We start from the raw sequence: 20302 nt of genomic DNA, 5'->3' as shown, positions 1-20302 counted from the left end.
TCCAAACTATAAGATAAAAAGAACAAATTGTAGAGAATCTATTTGCAATATTCAGGATAGACTAATGAGCACTACCCTTTTTTTTTTTTTTTTTTTTTTTTTTTTTATGATAGTCACACAGAGAGAGAGAGGCAGAGAGGCAGAGACACAGGCAGAGGGAGAAGCAGGCTCCATGCACCGGGAGCCCGACGTGGGATTCGATCCCGGGTCTTCAGGATCGCGCCCTGGTCCAAAGGCAGGCGCTAAACCGCTGCGCCACCCAGGGATCCCCAGCACTACCCTTAATATATAAAGATTTTTGAAAATCATTACAATAAATAACAGCAACCCAACAGAAAAATGGGTTGAGGATACAGAGAATCCACAAAATAAAAATTACACATGGCTAATGAACAGCTTATAAAAATATAACGATGAAATACATGTAATGAAAGATGAAATTTTATTTTAAATACATAAAAAAGATGTATTTATTCATTCATTCATTTTAGAGAGAGCGTGTGCACGTGCAAGCACGAGTGAGGGGTGGGGCCGAGGAGGAGAATCTTCAAGCAGACTCCATGCTGAGCAGGGAGCCCGACACAGGGCTCGATCCCAGGAGATCATGACCTGAGCTGATGGCAGACGCTTCACCAACTGAGCCACCCAAGGAGCCCCTAAAAATGACACCTTTAAGAAGTTTTCCTAAGACAACGATAGAGACAAGAGAGCAGAGATATCATAAAAGAACATTGATCAGCAAAAAAGAACTTAAGTATGTATTCTCTTATCACTGAAATCCTAAAACTTGAATGGAACCCCCCACCCCAAAGTGCAAGGCCCGCTTACACCATGTACATATTTAGTGTAGCAAATACGGGTTTGTAAAAACATTTTTTAAGCTCTCTGGGTCCATTCCCCTCTCCTCTGCCCAACCTCTTTCCAAGTTTTCCAGCAGAGAAGGCATTTGAATGTTCAAGATCTTCAGATGCAACCACATTCGCATGTGTGTCAATACTCCACAGCTCTTTCCCAGAGCGAGGCCGCCCAGAGAGCAGGAACAAGGGCACTAGCCGAGGGACACCTGATATAGGGTGCAGGGAGGTGGGTGTCCACACCCTGAAGGCACTGCGCCCTTCCCCACCTCACCAAGACCATCCCCAATCCTTCATGACTGACTTTGGGTGGCCGGTGCAGCAAACTAACCCTTCAGACAGGAGGCTGCTGGCCTGTAGGCACTCACCAAAGGACTCTACCAACTGTCTCCTCAGGGGCGAGCTGTCCTCCTCCACACCTACCTCCTTCTGCTCAGATTCCTAACCGCCAGCTCATTCTCAACTCTTCCCAAAGCCTCTCAACTCTGTGTCCAAAGAGCTGTTTCAAAAGCTCAGTATGTCAGCCTAGACCCCGAAGAGGGTCTGCTTGGGGTATATCCATGAACGGCAGGCCCCAATTGCTCTCTGCATCCTTTCCTGTGTATCCCCTGTGGGGTTCTGGAGCCAGCAGGTTCTGAGGGCAGAGAAGGATCTCCCCTTTCATCTTGTTCTTGCTAGAGCATGAGTACTTCTTTAATAGATACTTGCTTCTTAAATCACAACATAATATCTAAACACAAAGACAGGTTATTGGATGTGAGTAGAGTTTTAAGTTTACCCCCCGAAACGTATAAATTTGTTGTTTTTGTCAATACAGTCAATCAAATTATTTCAACGACATCAACGTTCATTGAGGGCCTGAGGAGCGTCAGGGATTGGTTAGGCCTGAGGGAAATACAAAGGTAAGTACATTCTTCCCTTCCATGGGCTTCTAGAAGTGCTCAAAATATGAAATAAAATACAAGCTTTATTGTATCTTATTATACTAGAAATGGAGGTGCAGAAAGCAACAGGGAGAAAAGATGAACTCACTTTCAGATTCTATGTATTTATTCCTGAGAACTATGGAGTTTTCTGAGTCTATCTCTTACTCTGTCAGAGTGTGCGTGCATGCGTGTGCACTCGTACATGGGTGGACTTCCCCTCCAGGGGGGCTGCCATTAATGGGCCTGCCTCCCTAGACAAGCTCTTTTCTTTGTGTCTCTGTATTTCAAATTCCAAGTTCCCAGGTGAACGTGAGCAGGTCATAGCATAAACATGGCTGCCTGGACCCCCGAGGGGTGTGGTGAGCATGTGTGTTTGAAGGGGTTTGAGGGAGGTTGAACCATACCCAGAGAAGAGCAACTGAGCAGATAACCAACCCAGTGTATGTCTACAGCAATTCTGAAATGTGTGCTATCCTTTCTTATAAGAGTGACTTCAGGTCACTAAAATGTGAAAAGCCAAAGGCATGGAGGTGACCCACGATTGCCTTCATACCTTACATTGGGTTGTAAATTCCATTTGTTTACCGCTCCAATGGTAAAAACAAACAAACAAACAAACAAAAAAAAAACATCAAATAACCTCACTCTTCTGTGATAGTACAGTCTGATGATGCTGATGATGTCTGGGCTCCTTTTCAAGTAAGGTGTGCTACCCTTAGGTACCGTATAAGGTACTATAAGGATCCCGTATCCAGATTCTAAGTCATTTATTCAGCAAACACTGAGTAGCAACTATGTGCAAATATGTGGTGGCTTTGCTTAGGGAATCCACAGTCTAGGGACGGAATCCATGATATGAGTCATAAAAAATTAAGTCATTTTACCTTTTAACTCCTTTAACTCCGGTCCTAGTGAAGATATGCAAGGAATACCGATTTCCAAATAGATAAGCATCCTTAACTGGGGCTGAGCATAGTTGGCCCCTCCAGCAGCAGGCTCAGAAGCAAATACTCATTGCAACTATGTTATGCAGAGTCCACATTATACTTTTGGGGACATTAGAGAAAAGGGGGCGGGGGGTTCTATTTTCTGCCCTTGGTGAAAAACCTGACAGTCTCCTAGAAGAGACAGATACATGGACTAACTAGTGGCTCCGGTATTTCTATACAGGAAGGATTTAAGCTGCTTGTTGGTTGGGAAGGGGTGGGCTTAGGGACCCCAGCTTCCTTTGATTGTACAGAATTTACCTGAAACATCAGCTGTTCATGACAAAATAAGAGGTGGGGCAGGGGATGGGGTGCTGATAGAGATGAAGAAGAGGGGCTGGCTAAAGCCTCCCAACTCTGCTCTTGAAATCAGCACTAGGCCTGGGTAAAAAAAATGCATCCCACCTATACAAAAGGAGCATTGCGAAACATGCAAACGAGAATCAGGAAACTGGGCCTGTGGTACCAGACTTAACGCCTACTGACTAGGACAAGTCCTTTTCCTCTCCGGGCTGCAGCTGGGGCTCTGCCCGTGGTACTCCAGGAGGTTCTGAGGACAGAGGAGGACAGAATGGACAGGCATGATATATGTAGCAGATCCAAACAACTCTTGCCAAACCAACCTCAGTTTAAGGGCACTGCTCACCTGCTTAAGAAACCAACCTTGATTTCAATGGCCTGGCAGATATCCACCCAGAGGATATACACTGAGGAATGTGTGTAGACAACAAAAGGAGGAGGGGAAAGTAGCTAAATCTGCATGCTTGAAAGACCACTGCATTGCTTAATCATACCCAACCAACCCCTGGTATGAGATGACACATGATGTAGGACGTGCTGTATGTGATGGAATGATATAATGCATTGGCTTCCAATTCCCTTCTTATCAGAGAACTCGAAAACATCCTTCATCAAGCACAACTGAGAGACAGGTCTTGGGTTATACACGTCAAGAGAACAGAGGCTGAGGTCACTCCAAAGTGCCTGGCATCCCGAATCTGCCACTTACCAGCTGTGTCCCTTGAGGCACAGGACTTGAGACTGCTGGATCACAGTTCCCTCATCTGCGGAGGTAGCACAACCTAGCTCACGGAGCTGTTGAGAAGACTGTGTGTCAACACAGCACATACCAGACGCTCAGAGCGGGCAGTCGCTCGCCTCATTCTTGCCTGTAATAAATTAGTCTTCCTCTCCCATTTCCCAAATCTCCCAGTACCTACTTGCTGTTCATGTCTCATGTCAACGGGGCAACAGAATCCTTTTTAAAACTTAGGATACCTAAAAAAATAAAAATAAAAAATAAAAAATAAAAAACTTAGGATACCTAACTCTATATGAAAAAGACTTCTGCTGCTGGACACTTGTTTCACTTCTTGGATAAAGTCCCAACAGAGGCATGAAGCACCATCCCCAGCCTCTGCCTACAGTGATGGCACAGTGCTACGTGGCCACAGGCCTCTGGCTGGAAGGGTTGACAAAGCCAGGGGAATGGATGGAAATAAGCAAGAAGCAGCTGCCCAAATTAGGGATAACCCCCAAGGTTGCTTCCAGACCTAAGATACCATGACTTTAAATTCTTTTCTGTTTACTTCATTGATCCAGGTAGACTTGCCAAAGCCCAGAGAGGCCTGCTGACCCAACAGAGGTTGTATAGTGAGCAGAGGCTGTGCAGGATTAGTAACTCTGGCCTTTGGACCGTTATCACAAAGCTAGAAGAGACCTCAAGCCCATCCCATTGGAAATTTCAGACCCATGCATGCACTGTACAGGGGGCCAGCAGATGCCATGTTGAAGTTGAAAATATTCCTTGGTAATATCAACTCAAACAGTTTTTTTAAAATAATTTAATTTATATATTTGAGCAAGAGCACGGCAGTGTGCATGCACACTCGACAACACAAGCAGGGAGAGCTACAGGTAGAGGGAGAGGGAGAAGCTCAGCCGGGAGCCAGACATGGGGCTCGATCTCCACACCCTGCGATCATGACCTGAGCCAAATGCAGATGCTCAACTGACTGAGGCACCCAGGCTCCCTCAACTCAAATAGTTTTTACTATGTTAATCCATTTTACAAATACCATATGGCATCCACTGTAGGCACCACACGGTACCCATGAAGTCCTCTATTTCCTCCTCTAATGACATGTCCTACATGGAACCCAGGGGTGGGAGGCTTTGGGCAGGGCGTCCAGGCATTTGCCTTAGCTGGATGCCTGTGTGTGTTCAAACTCCAGGCTGCCTGCAGTATTGTGATTGGAATGGAGTGGGAAATAGTGTGAAGGTGAGTCAGAGGTCAGAGGGAAAAGTGGCTTGAGATCACAATTAGCACAATGATAAGGTGAGTAGGAACAGAGTCAGATCTTCCTACGAACCCAGGGAGGGGACTTGAAAAGATGAAGCATCTGTAGTGACCAGAGAGGAAGAGAATTATAGAGATGGGAGGACTTGGGTGTGAGCATGAAGCAAAGAAAGGAAGCAGGAAGCTTCTGTGTCTGGGTCCACCCAATACCACTTGTATGAGTCAGAAATAAACTCTGGAAGCAGAACTACTATGAGTATTATGGAATAGGGAATGTGGACTTTATTATAAGATGAGCTCTTTCACAATGGGGTCAGGAGCTGGGAAAGTGAATATCTGACGGGGGTTGTTGAAAAATCTCAGAAGTCACTAACCTGCACCGGTGGGGCTGAATGAAGTGGAGCTTACAGAGAGCATGGCAGGTCAAGCTGTGCAGTGAATGGGGCCACCCACGGCTCGTGAAGAATCTTTGGAAGGATGGTGGCTGGCTCTTTGCAGCCACTGCCTCTGTGAGTTTGCAGCAAAGTGTCTGAGTGTGGGCGTGAGGTCACCTCTGGTCAGCAGGAGTGGCAGTCCCAGAGGAGCAAGGAAGAGTGGGGACACACAGGAGCCCAGCTAGATCTCTGCGTGCCTCACCAGCTCCAGCCAACAGCAGCCTTCGGGGCACGTTGGTGGCTGCTCCACTGCTGTCTTCCACGTCTCAGGCCACTTCCCTTCTGGCCCCTCTAACCAGAGTCATCCAGGGCAGGGAGTGCTGGGAGACATAATTCCCAGCATCACCAAGTGACCGCCCAACAATCCCACACTCTGATCGAGGAGATAGGAACACAGTTCAGTTCTGAGACTCGCAGACCCGCACATTTCTAAAGTGTCGAAAAAGTGTATGGTAGAGAGGAATGCTGTCAGAATATTTCTATTCATCGGGACTCTGGGTTGCAAGTGACAGAAATTCTAAAACAAACTGGTTTGGGGGGGAAGAAACGAGGGGGGAGGCTTTGGGGAAAAATCCTGGGGCAGCTCAAAGAATCAAAAACAGGTGCCAGATAATGCCAGAACAATCAGACAAAACCTGACCCCATAAAAACATCCTCTCTTTCTTTCATTTTCCCTCTCTCTCTCAAGGCCTCATCGCTGGATGGTGGCCTCATCCTTCCACCTTCTTACTCAGCAGCTCTTGGAGTCACAGTTATGTAGCAATTTGACTGGAAAGAAAAGATAGTTTCCCCACCAGCTTCATGTTTTAAAATCCCTGATTATTATTATTATTTGTTATTGGTCCTTAGATAATCCCCAATCCTCCAATTGTTATGGGCAAGTAAGTAGGATGTTATGGTTAAGCCAGGTCACAGGTCTGCACCTGTGGCTCCGGAGAAACAAGTGAGGCTACTTTGATCAGCAATCCAGGACCACCTAGAGGAAGAAAGGAGTTCTCCCAAGGAAGGAAGCTCCATCCCCAGAAGAGGGGAGAAGAGGTGCTGGGCAGCCAAAAGTAACAACTGTCTACCTTGGCGTCTCAGGGATTGAATGAAGCGCTCCCCCAAATTCATTCTGCTCAGACTCGTGTTCTTTAATGTTCTAGCCACTGCAGCAAGTTTCTGACCACAGGCCCCTGAGGATTCCAAAGAGAACCTGCTACAGGGAAGGACATACTCTGGGGGGGTGGGAGGGGGAGGTGATGATCAGGTGACAATGATCATCTCAGAGACCTGGTGATGGAACAGTTTGCTCAGAGCTGTTCAATCACTTACAAAGGGGACTGAGGACAGTGACCGAATATCCCCAGGGAACACGTCAGCAGTTCGGCTTATAGATCGCCCCGTGGAGATTTGGGCTACTACGAATCCATTTTCCAGGGCCTAACCAGATGGTTTTCCTGGACCTTAAAGAGCAGACCAGGGCCGGGGTGGTTACTCAAAGACATTACTTAGAATCTGACTTCAGGGGGCATCTGGTGGCTCAGCGGTTGAGCATCTGCCTTTGGTTCAGGGCCTGATCCCAGGGTCTGGGGATTGAGTCCCACATTGGGCTCCCTGTGAGGAGTCTGCTTTTTCCTCTGCGTATGTCTCTGCCTCTCTCATGAATGAATGAATGAATGAATGAATAAATAAATAAATAAATAAAATCTTAAAAAAAAGAATCTGACTTCAGCATGAAGGTGGGTTAAGATGATTCCTGGTGTGTGTGGGGTGGGGGATATGTATACTTCAAGGTAAAAGCAGGATGGTACTTAGGGCTGGTCTTGATCCACTATGGAGGAGCAATAGATAAAAGAGACTAACTAGTAAGAATAGGTTCATTCCTGTATATACTCAATCAAAGTAATACTCTTAGGTAGAATCTAGAAATCTTAGGAGTACCTCCGACAGGCAAAGTCTTCCCAAAATGTACCATCCACGGACTCTTTTTTTTCCTGCTCTGGCAATTAGGGCTGTGTGACCTTTGGAAAGCTGCTCAACCTCACTGTTTCTTGGTTCCCTCATATATTAAATCAGAGTGTTGGGTTTGGGTTCCTTCTGTTCTTATACTAGATTGTTATATCTGTTCAGTGAAGAGACCTTGGGTGGGATGTGATTGCAAAGGGCTGGAAAGAGCTATTTTCTTAATGTCTGTTGATGCCTTGTCCCTGTCCACTGGACAAAGCCTTTTATGTCGCAATATGGTATGAGAACAAGCTTAAAATGTGATGAACCCTTGAAAAGATGCATTCTGACTCAGTCTCATTCAAGTGAAAAATAAAAATGATTGACAGCACAGGGAGAGGAAAGAAGTATGCAGCACAGAGAGCAGGCAAGCTGTCAATCCATGAAGAGGAGTGGGGAGATAGGGCTGGAGGTGGTGAGAGAGGAGTGGCAGCAGCTAATGTGGCTGATTTATTCCAGTTTTGTCTGATATAAGTAGGTCCTAGGTGGATTACTGGATGACAGTTTAAACTCTGATCCCTTACATCTGCACTAGCCCTTCTGGAAGAACTTAAGATCCTCCCCCCTCAGATTTTCCACTATCCCACACCCAGTAACCATGAAATAGATATGAGAGTCTTAAAGGAACGAAACATTTATGTTGACCCTTGCCAGAGCTGGAAGGAGGACCTCAGAGGATAAGAAGGGAATACAAAGAGAGACAGAAACAGAATGGTGTCAGGAAGGTTAAAGCCCCTACAAAGGGGGAAAGGGTTTGCCAACCATGACCAGGACAAAAAAAAGGCCCACTGGGTCGTGTTCAGAGAGAGAAGATGGGCTAGGCCCACAGTCTGGGAAACAGCACAGCCTCACAAACGACAAAGAGACAGAAGAGCCATTCAGGTCCTAAGTGTTTGCTCTCTTGCCACGATTGGAGACACAGCCAAGTCTCTGAATACCCAGGCTGAGCTCTGGGTCTGGCACACAGTAGGAGCACAATAAAAGTTTGTCCAGTTTTGTCCAGTGAATGGAGAATGAATGGGAGGAAGACGAAGAGGAGAATGCTCTGGAACAGATCGCCCAGGATGTTTGAAAAGGGATGAGATAAAGAGCCTTTGCTATCAATTCATTCCCAATCAGGAACAAAAGCTCAGTGTGACGATCGGCTCCTTAGGAAACAGACGGAGATGGAGATTGGGCAAGTGCATGGAGTAGAAACAGGCAGAGGGAGGAACTAAACCATGACGCAGATGCAACCCAAATCTCAGGTTCACCCCAGAGGCTGGCTCTTCAGAATTGGCTCACCCTGAGGCTGGGGGACTGGGTCTTCATATTTCCTCACCAACCAGTCATCAGATACAGACTACTCTTCTGGAGATGTGGCCTTAGGTCACCTGTGAACTGCCAGCTAATACTCCCAAGAGCTGAGGGAATCAGTGACTCAGTACCTGAAGAAGGGATGTGTGGGCATACCACAGCACCCACTAAATAATTAACCTAGCCTCCTCATTCTACAGGTAAAGAAAAGTCCAGATATGAAATCATAGTTGGTTAAGAGCAGAGCCAGCACATCTCTCACAGTGATAATCAGAGTTTTCCCACAGTGTACATGGGGAATTGGGATAGGATTTGATATGGATAAGGAGGAGAAAGGAAGGTTAGATCAATGGCTCCCAAATCTTGCTGTCATCAAAATCATGTGTGAAGGGCTCTTAGAAGACAGATTCCTGAACCCCATTCTCAGAGAGTCGCTTACTGGAAGGTCTGGGGCAAAGCCTGAGAATCTGTATTTTAACAAATGCCCACACGATTTTAGGTGGCACATCTCCCAGCCTGTGCTTGGAAACCAGTGGCTGAGATAATAAAACATTGGTGAATAATCCGTACTTAACGAGTATTGTTAAACGACGTTATTCTCGAAGGGCATCTCGCCTGGGCTCAAGAGAGCTCACTCCTGAACTCCGATCTATTCAACAAATTCTATCAACTTGAAGACTTTAGTAGGATATACATCCAATGAAGAGACTCCCGCAACTCCAAGAGATCGCTAACACTACGGATGATCGAATTGAGCTTTCAACAGATTTCAACATGTGGCCCTTAAGTATGATTTTGTAGATTGATATTTATTGACGTTGAAAGTTGCTCATAATATCTAAACTGAGAAGGGACACCTGGGTGGCTCCAAGGTTGGGTGTCTGCCTTGGGCTCAGGTCGTGATCCCCGAGTCCAGGGATCAAGTCCCACGTCAGGCCCCCCGCAGGGAGCCTGCTTCTCCTGCCTGTGTCTCTGCTTCTCTCTGTGTGTCTCTCTTGAATAAATAAATAAAATCTTTAAAAAAAATATCTAAACTGAGAGAAAGCAGCAGGGAGGCAGTGGGGTATGGTGGATTAGAGCACAGTCCTAATGGACCGCATGGGCTCAAATCCCAGCCCTATCGCTTACTCGCTGTGTGGCCCTGAACAAGACTTATTTCCCTGTGTCTCAGTTTCCTCCTCTATAAAATGAGAACAGTAGTAGATAATTATAGTGCTTGCCTCATAGGGTTATTGTGAGGATTACACGAGTAAACACGTATAAAGGATTTATAACCATGCCTAGCACATAGAAAATACTGTAAAAACATCTGCTGTCATTATGTGTAACTGTTTGAGTTATCTACTGCTGTTGTAAAAAACTACCCCAAAACCTAGTGGTTGCAAACGACAATTACTCCTTACTTAGTGGATCATTCAGTATCACTTGGTACTGACTGGGGCTCGGATAATTTGGAAAGTCCAAAAGGGCCTCACTCACATAGTTGATAGCTGATCCTGGTTGCCATCTGGGAGCTCTGTGGCGTTTTCAGGCACAGGCTTCAATTTTGCACGTGGGCCTCTGCATGTGGCTGGTTAGGCTTCTGCACATGGTGGCTGGGCTCCAAGAAGAGTCTTCTAAGAGATGAAGGCAGAAGCTAAGATCTAAGGCCCACTTTGGCAGTTACCCAGGATCACCTCGTCTATGTTCTACTGGTTAAAAACAGATTCAGGCCCAGCCCAGACACAGGAAATAGATACCACCCATCAACAAAGGAGCCGTAAGAATTAGCAGCCGTCTTTAATCTACCACAGAGGTTTAACCCCATGTTTGTCAAAGTGTATATGTGTGTACACACATGTGCGTGTTTATGCATAGAAACTGATGTCTGGAAGAGTACGTACCAAAATGTAATCAATAGTTATTTTTAAGAGGAAGGATTACAGTATGGTTGTTATTCTCTTATTTATCCTTTCATATTTTGCTTTTTCCTGCCTGAAGTTTCCATAATAATGTAGGTTACATTTATTAAAAAGAGTAATTTCCATATTTTAAAAAATATGAAGATTTAATCAGGAAGGAAGGAGGAAGAGGAGGAAGAAAAAAAGGAAGGAGGAGGAGGAGGAAAAAAAGAAAGACAGTAGCTCAAGTCTACATTAATAAAATTACTGTTCTGTCATTAATAAAATCACAGCAGCTAGATTAAAAAATAAAATCACAGCAGATAGATCTTGAACAAAGGTCCTAATCCTACTCCCCTCCGTAATCAGACCACACTGGAGTGTTACATTTTGTGCTGGGTTCTCAACTCTCAGAAAGATTCACAAAGGGAAACACAACACATCAAGGTGTGCAAGGGGAGACAAAGGATCTACAAACTGTTTCTTGTGGAGAAGGATTTAAGGATACTTGGGTTGAAAAGAAGAGGCTTAGTGGGGTCCTGATACGTTGAACTGGGCCCTCGTTGAAAATGCAAGGAGAGCCGCCACAGGGAAGAGGCATTAGTTCTGGTCCTACAGACCTAGGAAGATTGAATGGAAGTGACACAAAGGCAGATGTGAGATTCTTCATGCAAAGAACTTTCTAGGTTGTAAAAGAAAAAAGCTGGCCTGAGCTTCCTTGGAAGACAACAAGCTCCCTGTAGCGACCAGATGCCATGTCTCAGGGTTCCTACGGGGAGGAATCCTGCTGTGGGGAGCTGTCTGACCTGGGATCCCTACCAAACCCCTTCCAAATCTCAGGCTACATGACATGGAGGCTTACATGGGAATGGAAAGAAAACACATGACCAGTTATTTAGGAAGCTGCAGCCTTATCCCGGCTCAAGGCAGTGGCCCAAAATAAATGAGTTCTTGAGATTCCTCTAATGAGTCTATAAATGGACACTGGCCTTGCTGTGAAAACATGGTAAGTCAACAAATATCATCAAGCAAGCACCAGATGCACAGCGATGTCCAGGGTATGAAGACGTAGCCTCTCAGACCACAGGCTTAAAGTTCAATAAAGAGGAAAGACATACAATCACGGTAGAGACCTACCATTCCTAAATAGAGCCATTACAGAGGACTACCTGTGGGGGTGGCAGGGGCCCCGAATGTAAATGACTGATTTGTAACCGCAAAGACAGCTTGGGGTGGGGGGCACTTTAAGTTGTAACTAAGGGGGTGGGAAATGAGAGGATGGGAAGGAGAGAGACCAAGGAAGAGCGACCTTGTCCCATATCTTTATGTTAATGTGATCGGCTTTGGTGGAGGAAAGAAGGCTGCAGGCCCGGGCCCCAGATTGGGCTTTCCTAATAATAGATCACATTCCATCTTTACTGCCTAATATCATCACAACCACCTCCATTTCCCAAGGACCTACTATATGGTAGTCGCTTCACATATATTTACTTGTCACATCTACTCCACAACCAGGTAAGGCGATGATATGATTTTCAGGGATCAGGGCCCAGAGATATGAGGGGCAGTGGCTGGCCTCCTCTGAGGCACCTGCCTAACTCCCAGGAACCTTGTAACTACTCTGTGCCTTGGCTGCCATGTGTCCAGTGTGAACCCTGCTCTCCTGTCCTCAACTCAGGATGAGTCCTGCCTCAGGCCTCTGGAACTGAGTCCAAAGAGAGATCCAAACTTTCCATCAACTGGGAACTGTGAAATAGAAACAAGGACACCATGGAGGGGCGGGGGTGGGGGTGTTGGTCATATTCTGTTATGCTGAGACAGAGAACAGGAGGGACAGATAGAGAAATCAGAGAGAAAGAGACAGAGTGCACCGCATGGTTCCTGGTGAGTAGCACCCACTTCCCTGGTCCTATTCTTTCCTGGGACCTGGATGCCTTCCCTGCTCTCCAGTATTAAGGGACAGCCCTATATCTTTATGTCAAATTAACCCTTTCTCACTTAAGCTAGCTTGAATGTCTATTATTTGCCACCAGTCAGTTGTTAACGAATACAAGTGTCTTGTCCATCCGTAAACTAAGGAGCCAGGCTTCCAACTTAGGGTCATCCATGAGGAGCTCCCAGTTCCTTTCCATCTGCCCCAGAGTGGCAGTTTTAGGGTAACACTTCCTCAAAGGAGGTTTGGTGGGACAGCCTGCTCTCTCCTTCATCAAGGTGGTTTCCGTGCTGATTCGGGATCATCTGTCCGATAACCAGCTGCCCGGATGAGGGCAGGGTGCTCCCAGCAGCAGTTCAACTGGTTCATACAGGCTAATCGTTCCCCATCATCACACTGTCCCCAGAACAGGCACCTCTGCTCTAAAGCTGCTGCTCTCCGGGTTCTAATGGCCTGCCCTAGTAACAGAAGCTTCGGGAACTTGGGTTTCTGAGGCCCTAGTGGCTACCCTGGCCCCTCAGACCCTGAGCCTGCTCCCTGCACGCTGCTTTCACCCCTGCTACCCCTTCTGGAAAGCCTCTTCTTGGCTCTGCCCACAGACTCCCCAGCTCTTTGGAAACACCTGAACCTTATACTGATGTCAATGACAGCTCTGGTGACACATTCCTGTTCCATTGGCCAAGCTGCCTGTCCCCTGCTTCTAGCTACAGGGGCAGGGTCTGTGTCCTCTGTTTTTGTGTCACTAGTGCCTGTCACTGTGGACGGCAAATGGCTGGTGCTTCAAAAGTGCTTGTGGAGTGAATGCTTGAGTGAATACACCAATCATTCGTTTTCTAGACTCATTTCACTCACGGTCTCTTCAATCATTTGTTTTCTAGACTCATTTCACTCACGGTCTCTTCATGCTGACACACTGACTATGCTGTTTCACTTCACTAATATTGTTCCTTTTAGGACAATTTTTTTTCTTCTTTTGTCCTTGTCCACCAGAAGGACTGTGAAGCCAAGGCCTTCCTCCATCTCTCTTTATCATCCTCAACACAAGGCTTTACAAGCAATTGGTGTCGACTCCTGGGGGGTTGGGGGGGTGCATGTTTTGTGTTTGTTTTACAGAGCTCAAAATAAGGATTCTGGTGCTTATTCCTTCACAATGAGCTTCTCAGATGGTGATTTCTTTCCTGTCGTCTCCTTTTCCCTCCTCTCCTGGTGGCCAGTCCTCTCCTGACAGTGGACAAAGTTCAATACAGGGCTTTGGATTCAACACGAATGACCTTTGGTTTAGGCAACCCAGACAGGAATTTACTCAAAACATCCAGAAATAGAGACATCTATTTAATTGTCCTGATTGAACTCAGAAAAATCTATCACACCACGTTCCTGAGCCTTCCAAGGGGCCTGAACAGAGCAAACATGAACCTGAGTGGCCACTGGGAGATCACCTCTGTCCCTGCCAGCGAGGCAGTGGCTGCACACAGAGCAGTGGGTGAACTCCCCCCCGGGGCGGGGAGGGGCTGTGTGCACCTCACCTTTGCCCCCCAGCCATTTGGGATCACACCACCTTCTTTTAGGTGAGCCAGGCAGCCCCTGGAGAGCAACAAACACAATAGAAGCAAGGGAAATTGATATTTAAGTAGAGAAAGTGCCTAGTTTATGCCAGGCACTGTTGTAGGCACCCTCTTTCTTTCTTCCTTTCTCCCTTCCTTTCTTTGTCTCTCTCTTTTTTTTAAAGATTTTATTTATCTATTCATGAGAGGCACAGAGAGAGGCAGAGACACAGGCAGAGGGAGAAGCAGGCTCCTTGCAGGAAGCCTGAAACGGGACTTGATCCCAGATCCCCAGGATCACACCCTGAGCCAAAGGCAGATGCTCAACCACTGAGCCACCCAGATGCCTCTTTCTTTCTTTCTTTCTTTCTTTCTTTCTTTCTTTCTTTCTTTCTTTCTTTCTTTCTTTCTTTCTTTCTTTCTTTCTTTCTTTCTTTCTTTCTTTCTTTCTTTCTTTCTTTCTTTCTTTCTTTCTTTCTTTCTTTCTTTCTTTCTTTCTTTCTTTCTTTCTTTCTTTCTTTCTTTCTTTCTTTCTTAGAACACATCTTCCTAAGAGCCTACCTGTGAAATTTTAGATATCTTCAATTAGCAACACTGAGCTCTGTACAGTTAATTTCCTTTTACCGCATCTGGCTTGCTGGAAGTGATTTAAAATCTCAATGCCCTGCTGTTTGTTATTTATTTATTTATTTATTTATTTATTTATTTATTTATTTATTTATTTTTGCCCTGCTGTTTCAGCAAGATGCTTGTGACACTGTTCAGCTTTTCAGCTAATAATGTCCACGAGAGGAGAACTTCCTTTTGTATTTCTGATCTTCTACGTGGCTCTGTTTTTATGATCAATATCTATTGATATTGATATATTGATATTGAATAGTAGTCTCTATTCTCAGAGCTGAAAAGTGACTTGATGCCTTGAGATGGAAATTTGGGAATAATATAACTCCAACTGAACACCGGAATCTGCTCTTTTCTTTATCCTTGTCACATCTCCCGGCCTTCCTTCATGTTAGTGCTGTGTGCCACTTTCAGGTCTGTTCCTTAAGAAGACCAGGGTATGCCACCTCCTCATTCTTTCCCGTCTTTCCACACACTGGGATCCAAGTAAGGTCATGACTTAACCTTGACCGTGCCGACAGTATCAAGGTCTAGAAGATGGAGGAGCAATAAGATGGAAGAAACTTGGATGCCTAAATGTCAGGTGCAGCAGAGTCCCCCACTGCCCGGAACGCTCATCTTGGACTGTTACCTGAGAAAGAACTAAACCTCTGTCTTCCTTAAGGTGAGGGATTATTGATGGGTCTCTGTTAGAGCAACCTAACCCTACCCTCACAAAAATAGAAATTGGTACCAAAAGTATGGTATTGTTGTTATAAAAACCCAAAATATGTGGCATTGGCTTAGCAGCTGGGAGATAAGAAAATTGATATTATTTACTAGAAAGCCAGTGTCCTTGTCATGCAGAGGCAAAAACGTTTGGCAAGATTGTTACCTGCAATTATCTGAAGGGCCCATCAGTTGCCTAAGCCCCTAACTCCAGAGGAAGTAGTTGCATAAAACCACACGCTTAGTGTGTACTGAATGTTCCTTCTTGCTTTTAGTAAGACGTTACAACACAGTGCTGGCAAGACTCGGTCCGATTGCCTAGTATCCAGAAATACGGATCTTTACAGAGTTAGAAAAGTCAATTGCTTCTCTATCCAAAACAGGAGGAGATAAAACTATTGTTTTCCAGAGCATTTTCCAAAGGTTGATTAAAACTTCTCAGCCAAACCAAGAGCCAGGCCTGCGGCAAAGATGAGACTCTATGGAGTTGCCCGGAAACCTATCATTTCAGATGGATTCTAGACAGACACCAATAAAATGAGAGGGAGAGTTACTGATTGATCAAGGAAGCAAAGAAATAAAGCAGCTTTAAGAACTATGTTCAGAAAAGAATTTTGGGAGTGGTCACTTGATTCACAAAACTGATTGAAGCTTTCTCAGTTTTTAGGCATTTACGTTGCCAAAGAACGACAAGCCATCTACAAATCACATTTTTAGGTTGTTGTTAAGTATTTAATTACCAGATATTTGAGTTGCAAAATCCACATAATGACAATTTCTATTTATTTATTTATTTATTTATTTATTTATTTATTTATTTAAAGATTTGTTTATGATAGACATAGAGAAAGAGAGAGAGAGGCAGAGACACAGGAGGAGGGAGAAGCAGTCTCCATGCTGGGAGCCTGACATGGGACTCTATCCCGGGACTCCAGGATTGTGCCCTGGGCCAAAGGCAGGTGCCAAACCGCTGAGCCACCCAGGGATCCCCGAATGACATAATTTCTAAGAAGCTTTCTGTTTATTTTCTTCATCTCTGGGTATGGATTATTAAGAACTTTATTGTCAGTAAGTAGTATTTTTTGACTTAAATATCTTATTCTTTGTCTAATTTCCACCTGCCCCCATCATTTATTGTATTTTTTTTTAAGTTTAAGTAACCTCAGCACCCATCGTGGGGCTGGAACTCACAACCCCGAGGTCAAGAGTTGCATGTTCTTCCAACAGACCCAGCCAGGTGCCTCCCATTTATTGTTTTAAATGGTACTCTCCTACCTTAGAGATTGGCACTGATCCTAACACAGACACATATATAGGATGTCTAGAACCTAGGAAATGGTTTTGCATTAGGGTATCATCCAGTCACATTGTGCTATATTGTACTTGGTCAACTAATTTAGATCATCTCTCAGAGCTTCTGAATATGAACCATAGATAGAGAGATAAAGACTGAGGAATACAAAAAAAAAGAAAAAGAGCTTACATTAAAATTAAATTCTTCTGATCATCAGGAGACCAAATAGTGAGTGAAAAGATGAGCCCCACTTGGGAGAAAATATTTGCAACATTATGTAGTGATTAGTTACATCAAGGAATTCCTCAAAATTAATATGAAAGAGATAGGCAACCCAATAGCTCTACCCAATAGGCACAAAAGGGAAAGTCCAAATGGCCAATAAATGATATGAAAAGATATTCAGGGGGATCCCTGGGTGGCACAGCGGTTTAGCGCCTGCCTTTGGCCCAGGGCGTGATCTTGGAATCCCGGAATAGAGTCCCACATCGGGCTCCTGGCATGGAGCCTGCTTCTCCCTCCTCCTGTGTCTCTGCCTCTCTCTCTCTCTCTCTCTCTCTCTCTATGTCTATCATAAATAAATAAATAAATAAATAAATAAATAAATAAATCTTAAAAAAAAAAAAGAAAAGATATTCAGCCTCATTAGTTATTGGGAAATGTGAATTAAACCCCAACAACAACATCGTACCTCCACCAGTTAGGCAACATTAGGATATCCAAAAATAGCACATGTAGACAAGGGTATGAAACAAAGGAACCCAAATACTGCAGGATAGACTATAATTGGCATAATCACCATGAGGGAGTTTGGCAATGTATGCAATTATTGAGTACGCAATGACGTGTTCATTGCACTCCTAAGAATATTCCCTAGAGAAATCTGTCCACGTGTGTACTACCAAGACATGTCAAAGAATGGTCATGCCATGACAGCAAACAACAGAAACAATCTAAATATCTAGGAATGATATAATGGCTAAATTATGCTGTATTCTTACAATGGAATACTATTTAGCCATGAAAATGAATGACGTAGCTACATGCAATGGCATGTTTAATCCCAAACTGGTAGGAAGTGGTAAAGAGTATAGAAGATGTATGTCTGTTGTCCTTCGTGGCTGATGGCTTTACCTTCTTGGAAGTTATTCTTCTATTTTTCTCTCTTGCAACATTTGAAGTGAGATCTGGATTATTTATTTGTTTGTTTGTTTGTTTATTATTTTTTAAGATTTTATTTATTCATGAGAAACAGAGAGGGAGAGGCGGAGACACGCTACCTGATTGGGAAGCGGGGTGCTTTAGGGGGAAATGGCGCAAAGGATGCTGTGTCGTCTTCCTTCTATAGTCTCACTCTGCAAGGGGTTTCAAGGAGAAGACAGGGGGTGTAATCTGCTCTTAATGAAAAGTGACAGGAGAGACACAAAGTGCTGTGGGAGGCTAGAGAAGGCTCCTTATGGCACCTGAGGGGTCAAGACGCTGAGTCACGACAGATGGACCTTTGAAAGATATGAGGCTCTAAGAGTGTTGGATCCAGAGCACAGGAGGGGAAATGCGGTGCGGAGAAAGGAGGCAGGAAATTACTTAGATTTATGGTAACATTCAAACATCCGAACAAAACTGGGGAAAATTTAGTTGGAGGCCCCTCAAGAGAAAGCTGTGCGGAAATCTTCAGTGTAGTACTCAGGGCAGTATTTTAAGGAAAGAAGCAAACAGGCATCTGATGGTAGCAGTGGTGGTTAGTATAACACACGGATACTCGGCGACCTCTCAGGTCTTTTATCCCTCTCTGGTCTAGATCTATAAATATAATAGCAGCCAACATTTATTGAGCGCTTTGCTGACGTCGTTCACTCTGCTGCGTGCTGGACAGGCCTTAGCTTGTTAAAACTTTTTTTTTTTTTTTTGGCTTGTTAAAACTTGACAACCACGTAGCAAAGTGAGTGCCCTTGCTATTCCCATTTGACAAGTGAGGAAACTGAGGCACGGGAAGGTCAGAGAGTTTTCATAAGAAAATGGTTGAAATAGGAATGAGAAAAAAACTATTCAGTCTTGAAAATGTCCAAAGAGAAAGTCCTCGCTTAACCACAGCGTGCAGGACTGTGAAACTGGCCCTTGCCAGCTGGAACTTGAGACTCGAAGGAGGCAAAGCCATCTTTATAAACGATGAGACAAGTTATAAGGGTTTTGTGGCCTTTAGACATTTTTATCAAAACACCTAAAATTCTCTTCCTGTCAGTTGTAAATGTATCGAGAAACAAAAAAATAGTAAAGTTAATGTGTATTTAGTACACTGCAGTTTCAAACATTGGACACATTGCAAATGAAAGTTTTTTCGTTTCTGGGGTGCCTGGGTGGCTCAGTCGGTTAGGCAAGGGATTCTTGATTTCGGCTCAGGTCATGATCTCAGGGTCGTGAGATCATGACCGCGCTCAGTGGGGAGTCTGCTGGAGATTCTCTCTCTCCCTCTGCCTCTGCACCCACCCCCCCACCCCTGGAAAAGAATGTATTTTATTTCTTTGTAAAAAAAAAAAAAAAAGCAAATCAAGGGTAGTTTGAACAGTGAGCCTTCTCTCATCACATACAATACAGACAGCATTTTTCTAATGCCTCAGGGAGCTGTCATATTTCTAAGTTTGGATGCGCTTCCAACATTTTATCATTTGTACTTTGAATGTCATGAAGCACCTCCAAGGGTGCCTTCAATGCAAAGATTTTCTTGCTGTCGCTTCCTCTCTGACACCATCCTCCTTTTCGCCACAACCACTTCTGTCCTTGAGTTTGCCTTCGCCAAGTCCCTCCGGCTGCATCCGTGGTCCTGAGTGGCGGCACTGCCAACACGCCCACAGTTGGCTGTCGGTCTGTCATTCCATCTACATTCAGCTCGAATTTCACTTTTCACTTGCAGTGTTATCACTTTTCATTTCTCTGGTGCATTTTCATTTCTGTTGGCCAAGTCTCTCTCTCTCTCTTTCTCTCTCGATTATCCATTTGGGTGAAATGTCATGTGGGTTTATTCCTGGGGGACAAAGAGGCAACCCAGCACAGGCTTTCCTGTCTGCCTGTGAACAACAGATGGGCAGTGACCAAAACCCAACTGATGGTCTTTAGAAGCAGTGATGCTACAGATCACTGATCAGGACGTGCATCGGGTTTCGATGCAGTGATTTGAGCCCTGGAGAGCCAGCAGCAGAGTTTGTGCTGTACGCAATTACTCACGGTTAATATACCATGGTAACTGAAATTTAAACTGTGTTGTGGGGAGACTGCTGTTATCCAGCTAAACCCTGGCAACTGCAATCCATGCATATGAGAACCCATGCAAAGTGAAGACTGCCTGCATATGCAAGGTAGGGCAATTCTAGAATAAACCTCCATGTATCCATCACCCAGCTTCCACATCGATCAACTCATGACCAATCTTGCGTCTTCGAGACCCCACCGGCTCTCCCCTTCCTGCCTTATTTTAAAGTGAATCCCAAAACCCAAAAAAATAAAAAAAAAATAAAAAAATAATAAAAAAAATAAAGTGAATCCCAGG

General features: G+C 44.8%; 1 long non-coding RNA gene across 10 annotated transcripts in view; it reads right to left on the bottom strand.

Moving 5' to 3' along the window:
• Positions 1-399: 399 nt before the first annotated feature.
• Positions 400-20302, bottom strand: part of LOC106559017 — a 55480-nt gene continuing 35577 nt past the window's right edge. For 2 of the 10 annotated variants that reach the window (XR_005361908.1, XR_005361904.1), the window contains exons 5-6: positions 10261-10397; positions 403-4044 (exon numbers count right to left, since the gene is read on the bottom strand). This is a non-coding gene — a long non-coding RNA (uncharacterized LOC106559017). Of the gene's footprint in view, positions 4045-10260; positions 10398-20302 lie in introns of all 10 variants that reach the window. The other 8 variants (XR_005361909.1, XR_005361912.1, XR_005361911.1 and 5 more) reach the window with 8 other exon arrangements.

Source organism: Canis lupus, chromosome 7, assembly GCF_011100685.1.
Source record: "Canis lupus familiaris isolate Mischka breed German Shepherd chromosome 7, alternate assembly UU_Cfam_GSD_1.0, whole genome shotgun sequence".
Classification (NCBI taxonomy): Eukaryota; Metazoa; Chordata; class Mammalia; order Carnivora; family Canidae; genus Canis; species Canis lupus.
Note: the sequence above shows the minus strand (reverse complement) of the source record. Positions and strands in the feature narration are given on the sequence as shown.